Raw genomic sequence first — 7,346 nt, forward strand, 5'->3', positions numbered from 1 at the left:
AGTGTAATCGATTTGAAGTAGGCCACGGCAATATTCAATTTAATCTGCAATCACTTTGACATTTGACGTGCAGCTGACGAAGAATGTCCATTACATAGAGAAATCGAGTTATTTATACAGCACAAAACGTTTGATCACTAAACATAATCTGCGCACATCGTTCAGCAAAAATGTTACGGAATCCTCTTCTGCTTACGATAGGGCTATCTATCTATCTATCTATCTATCTATCTATCTATCTATCTATCTATCTATCTATCTATCTATCTCTCTCTCTCTCTCTCTATCTCCCTGTCTGTCTGCCTGCCTGTCTTTCTTCCTGTAAGTCAGTATGTCCGAATGTATGTATGTATTTATGTATGCTTGTATTTATGCATTTATGTAGGTATGCATGCATGTGTGTATGTATGTATGCATGTATGTATTTATGTATGTATGCATGTATGCATGCATCCATGTGTGCATGTATCTATGTATATATGTATGCATGTATGCATTTATGTATGCATATACATACGTAACACACACATACATATACATATATATATGTGCATATATATATGTTTGTATGCATGCATATATATATATATACATACACACACACATATATACACACACACATACATACACGAACACGCACACACACATGCACACACACACACACACACACACACACACACACACACACACATAAATATATACATATAATCGACAGTGTTAGGTACAGCAAAATAATATTTATTCAAAGCTGAGTTTGTTTGAGTATGTAGACACACACACACTCACATACACACTCACACACACACACACTCACACACACACACACATGCACGCACACACACACACACACTCACACACTCACACACTCACAACACAATGTTATATACATGTACTGTATGTTAGTGTATATAATTGTAGTACTTAGAAACGGGTGGAATTGCAATTAAAGTTAGGTGCACAATACGTCAAGTAGAGAGTATAATAAATTATTTCCTGATATGAGACTGTTGCAGGACTTGTACTGTTGTATTCCCCTGTAACAGTCATCATCAAATGTGTGTGTGTGTGTGTGTGTGTGTGTGTGTGTGTGTGTGTGTGTCTGTCTGTGTGTGTGTGTGTGTGTGTAATACCTATCTATCTATCTATCTATCTATCTATCTATCTATCTATCTATCTATCTATCTATCTGTGTGTGTGTCTGTCTGTCTGTGTGTCTGTGTGTCTGTCTGTCTGTTTGTGTATTTATCTGTCAGTCTATCTATCTATCTATCTATCTATCTATCTATCTATCTATCTATCTATCTATCTATTTATCTATCTATCTATCTATCTATCTATCTATCTATCTATCTATCTCTATCTATGTCATATGTATAAATATGTGTGCGATTGTGCGTGTGTATTTGTCTGTGTAGAGATGCATGTGTGTATGTGAGTATACACACACGTGCACATGCACACACACACACACAAGCACATCACACACACACACACACACAAGCACACCACACACACACATGCCTGTTTGTGCACGTATTCATGTACATGTGTATGTGTGTTTGTGTGTATATATTGTTTTATTTGTTTCAGTCACTTGACTGCAGCCGTGCTTGAGCACCGCTTTTAGTCGAACAAATCGACCCCAGGACTTAGTTTTTGTAAGCTTAGTACTTATACTCTCGATTCTTTTGCTGAACCGCTAAGTTCCGGGGACGTAAACACACCGACATCGGTTGTCAAGCGATGGTGGGGGACAAACACACAGACACACACACACACACACACACACACACACACACACACACAACACTGTATAAAACGATTTTTGTCCTCGGTTACCAATTGTTATTTCCTATTTGTTTACCACTAGAAAGTATGTAAAATGGCTAATATTTCCTTCAAACTTTGCTTTTATTACATTTATCCAAACCCCAAACAATTCCTTTCAACACAGCTATGACATTTCTCACTACTATTCATAGTCAGCGATGCACATATTATCAGCTACTGAGGGACATGCGCAAGTGGATAAGGTGATGTAGCTAACAGGCGAGTCTGTGGTGCTGAGTCGAATAGGTCATTTTTAAAACATTGATATCCAAGTCACAAAAGTAAAATTTTCAGGGAATAGTAATCATTTCTTTTGGGATCTTATCGGTTTGGCTGCCAGCATCAATTCTGTTTGAATTGATTTTATATTCAGTGTAATGATACACTTTTATAAGCTAATTAATGACGCGAAAGTAATTTTCGCTATACATCATTAGATAACGAGTTATTAACCATTAAAGTTTGAAGATTTTGATAATTTTAGCCAATCGTAAGCCACAGACACATCCATGTCTGTTTTGATAATAAGAAGCAGAACATGAGAACTCTTTTGTCTCTCAACGTGCCTGTTACCATAGTAACTAGCGAAGCCGAGCAGTCTTCGAAAAGTCTTTTATCTGCGAGGAAGCACGTGTTGACAAATTTGACGCTGTGTTTTCTGTTCTGTGTGATTATGGCAGTAAGCTCTAGTAACTTCGCTTCTATTTTGGAAACATTGAAAATAGAGGAGGATATTTCTTAAGTTAAAACCGAAAGTTAAATGTTTGTTAATGCTTAAATGTTTGTTTTTAAAGCATATTTTGTTCACTCTTATTCTTATATATAATATATAAACATATACACTTTTTGGAACATTGTCATTTTATAAGATTTTGCTGGCAAATTTTAAAATTAACATAAACATTTATTTACATGAAAGAAAATTACCGGAGAACTTTCATCTAATTCTTCCAAATCTTTCTGTTAAAAATTGTAATGTGTTACTCACATGTAACGTGTTGTTTACCACATTTGCATTAAATGCATATTGAATGCTTAAATGTTTGCTTACTCGTTTCCTTTTGTCATTGAGCATTGAAGTGGCTGTGTTGTGTGCTAAAAATAACAGCTAAATAAGATTTTTTGGTTAAATCTTTTAAATTAACACAAACATTTATGTACATGAAAGAAAATTACTGGAGACATAACAGGTGTTATTTACAAATATTGACAACTCGTGCTATTTTCAGGATGCCGACAGAATATGCAGTCACGCACAAAATGCCAGCTTCCAAATCCTGTTTCCTGACTGGGTGAAAATGATCAAACTTTAAACCTCTATAACTTTTTAAAAACATTTTTCTGGAAAAAAATGAAATAACTCCAGCAATTCAGTTTGGGTAAGTGCATTATTGTGTCACATTTTAAAATTTTCGGTAAACTTTAATTTTTGAAATGATGGCTACCAAACCAATAAGCTCCTTCCTTTCATTTCTGTATAGAAGCAAATAGGAAATAATAAATACTGAACAAAAGAAAAATGTTACAGTGTAATATATATATATATATATATATATAACACTTGTAGCGTGGAAGGTGTTTATAAGCCATTTACAAACACACAAAAAACGTTAGATTCACTTCAACATTTAAATTTAATCTGCCAAAATATTTTCGGCGCTTTGAGACCGGGACCTGATCGCTGACAAAATTCCGTGCTGCGTCGGAGAAAATAACAGTTAGTTCATTATGTATGTATGTATGTATGTATGTACGTACGTATGTACGTACCTACCTACCTGTGTGTATGCGAGTATTTAGGTAAATGTGTAGACGTGTCTGTGTGTGTGTACATGTGTATGTACATGTGAGCGTATGTTTATGTACTGATATGTGTCTGTTCAAGTTGTATACGTGAGTGTTACTTTGTCGAAGGTTATATACACACACTTATTGAAGGTTATATACACACTTATTGTACTTATTGGTGCTGTTCTTCACAACACTGTTAGGGGCTAATGATTCTATTTATACTTCTATTGCTTACAAGTATGCATTTTTATGTATATCTTGATTGAGTGGGGAAGATAGCAATTCTAGGATATTGTTGTACTAGTAGTTTTATGGTGTCTTATAAATGTGTCTGTTTATTTTAAGGAGACGATTTATCGAGTAATGGGGAGTCGTGAATGTTGAAATTTGCTACGCTAACAAACTAGGCTCCTCACATATCCACTGAGTATTTCAGTTATAGTAATTTTATTTCATTTTGCAGGTGATATGAGGATGCAGCTTATGAAGATAGAAGATGCAGCCTTTGAAGATAGAGGGTGCGTGCATTGTTCTGAGTCTTTTGAAGGTTATGATTTATCGAGGAGAGACTGGGACATAGGCAGAACTAGTATAATCAATTTTGGATCGAATGTATCGTTTGCAAACTAATGTCGTTGTTTCCTAGTGATGGCTAAACATAGTGCTTGTGAATATGCCATTATACCTTCTTTGCAGTATCTTCTATATGTGCTGTGAATGTTACAGAGATGTTTTATGTACTGTGGTGTATATTTATGTAGTTGAGTGTGATGTCAGTTGTGTATGATATTGTCATGTGTTGCAGCTAAAGTTTGTATTTTGGAGCCGAGTCCCTAAAGAATTGAAGGGATTGAAGCAGATTTGGATTAGTTGTACAGTTGTGTCTGAAGAAAGGCGAGAGGATGTATGTGTGGTGCCGTTTAAATAACACTATGTTATTTGCTTCTAACTAGAAACCAAGGGAAGTGACTGCTGTTTTCTTCAAACTGCTTTTGTACCTGGACATCAATGTTTTGAAATTGACCTATTTTCCATTACATTTCAGACAGATTCAATGCTGAAGCAGAAATATTGATATAGTAAATATTCTGCTCAGTACCACAGATTTACTTGTCAGTTGCTTGACTTTAACCACTTCTGCATGTCCCTTAGTGGCTGACGATATGTACCTCTTTGATCATGGGCTGGGGTAGTGGCGGAGCATCATAACCATGTGTTAAGAGGGATTCTTTGGGGTTTGAATAAATGTAGCAAAAGCAAAGTTTGGAGGAAATATTAACCATTTTCATACTTTCTAATGGGTTAGCAGATAGGAAATAACAGTTGTTAATCAAGGACAAAAATCGTGTTACACAATGTAATCAGCTGTATATGGCTTATCAAGGTCATGTAGATACAGGTTCAGAGGACGTATCCTTGTACTTCATTTAAGAGTGCTTAAATATATCTCGTGGTCGCCAGGAAGAACAAATATCGTACTCATTGACTCCACCGCTGGACACAAGGAAAGTACAGCTACTCCACCGTCATGACATAATGTAGGAAAACACGAGAGAAAAAAGAGAACAAAGCCCTGCAGATATTTATACAAGAACAGGACCATCTGGAGTAGATGATGACTCCTTGATATGACAAAGCAATATCCACAATCCTTTCACCACCACCACCACCAACTACTACTACTACTACTACTACTACTACTACTACTATATGGAAAAGTATTTTATATTTTTAATGTGTTATTTCTTTCGTTGGGCTCTACAGTTACAATACAGAACCCATTGTCCCTTATTTTGTTGTTTTGTTAAAACCAAAGCCGTGGTCCTCCTCTTTTAGGTAGAACATCTAAGACTATGCTATCTAATATGAATGCTTTCTTTTTTAAGAGTAGGATTTAAAAGAGATTTAGCTTTACTTTTTGCAGGTCAAGTGGCAAAAGCTTACTTACTCTACCTTTATGCTACAGTGTAATCAAATTCTCAGGAAAAAAATGAATAAATTTTCATGATTCAATATCTTGTTGTTGTTGTTGTTGTTGTTGTTGTTCTTGTTCTTGTTGTTGTTGTTGTTGTTGTTGTTCTTCTTCTTCTTCTTCTTCTTCACCTTTCAGTATATTTTATCGATCACTATATTTTCCACCTACCAAAATATTACCCCTCTTCACAATGAATGTCTTATACTTGTGTTCAGAAAATTTTTTTTTTCCAGATTGTTCAAATATATCAGCGATTCTTTCAGCTTTATCCGAAGAGCTATGTACTGGCTCTTCCAAACTTCATACTTCACGAAATTATTCATCAACTCTACTCCTGGCATATCTATGTGCCCCTCCCTCGTTAAGACTTGTTTACTGTTCACTTTCCTGTTTTTTTGTGTCTTATCCTGTGTACTGTGCGTGTACTTTTGGCTTTCTTTACTATTCAATTTATTGTTGCTTTCTTTCCCTTTTACAATTTTCCGACGAGTTGTGGTATTCCTGAACACTGTATATAATAAGTTCATAGTTATTATTTTAAAAATAAACTTTTATTTTTAAAAATGATTCCTTATTCAAAACACGATGTTGATAGACAGAGTTTACTTTTGTTCGAATTTTCAAACCCGACTTATTGATAACCATAAATTAAATCTCATTTTTTCCCTCTTCCCCATAAATTAAAAGTCTCACACTTATATAATTAATCAATTTTGAAGTTAAGTACTAGTATATTTTAAGTGGCAACCGCGATAACTTTTATTAAGGGAGGCTATACTTATATCGAGAATTAAACGTGGAACAGTGTTTAAGAAAATGAAGGTGCGGACACTCAAATATAAAACTAAAAAAAAATCATTTGAAATGAGTTGGCGCACCAAAGTTCCTATGAATTTATTAATAAATTGGAGATGAAGAATAGTCTAATTTATGACAGACAGGGTGACAACTCCAGACACATTTGATTATTTCACCTCCTTAGTGGAACTTTGTTATGTTAGATTAGTAGACTAATTTTATTTGTTGAAGTTTTAGGATTCATTTTACACAAAAATTATTAATTTGGTAAGTGAATTTCGAAGAAAATAAAAATTTTAAATAATGAATTTGCATACATTTAATTATCGCATTACATATTCTTTTACATGTATCTTTATATGTATTTACTGTGTATATTTCTGTACATCTACTTTCAGGAGGAAACATATATATTCGCCTCCTTGTATACTTTTATAAAGAAGCCTGAACTTGATTCACTTATGCTTGCCTGGAGATATTTTAGGTGTGCTTGTCCTTTCCTACCTCGCTTCTCCTATGAAATGGCTACAGGCTAACATATTTGTTGGATGAAATAACAACAGCATTACGTGTGTGGTTTTGATCGTTTCTTAATATGATGTTTATCTATGGAAGAAATACAACTAATAGAAGGAACCGTGCAAGTAATTAGAAAACTTTCCTGGAGATTGCTGGAAGCGATGAAGTGCGAGAAAGATGTCTAGCTATTTCAGTCGACACATGACATATTGAAATGACTGCTTAAGGGGTAAATATTTGTATATGTTTGAGGAAGTGAGACAGAAAGATAGTAAGTATTCCTCTGTGTGTGCGTGTGTGTGTATGCGTGTGTGTGTTTGTTTGTTTGTTTGTGTGTGTATGAGTACGTGTGCGTGTCTGTGTGTATGTGTGTGTGTGTGTGCGTGCATGCGCACGCGTGAGTGCGATACGTATCATATATCATTATGGGGGG

At 35.0% G+C, this 7,346-nt stretch overlaps 1 long non-coding RNA gene across 1 annotated transcript in view; it reads left to right on the plus strand.

Annotated features, from left to right (window-relative positions):
* Nucleotides 1-4,487, plus strand: part of LOC128248663 (uncharacterized) — a 31,204-nt gene extending 26,717 nt beyond the window's left edge. Inside the window, exons 3-4 of the long non-coding RNA XR_008264821.1 lie at nt 3,060-3,209; nt 4,085-4,487. This is a non-coding gene — a long non-coding RNA (uncharacterized LOC128248663). The remainder of the gene's footprint in view (nt 1-3,059; nt 3,210-4,084) is intronic.
* The last annotated feature ends 2,859 nt before the right edge of the window (nt 4,488-7,346 follow it).

This window comes from Octopus bimaculoides, chromosome 9 (genome assembly GCF_001194135.2).
Source record: "Octopus bimaculoides isolate UCB-OBI-ISO-001 chromosome 9, ASM119413v2, whole genome shotgun sequence".
Classification (NCBI taxonomy): Eukaryota; Metazoa; Mollusca; class Cephalopoda; order Octopoda; family Octopodidae; genus Octopus; species Octopus bimaculoides.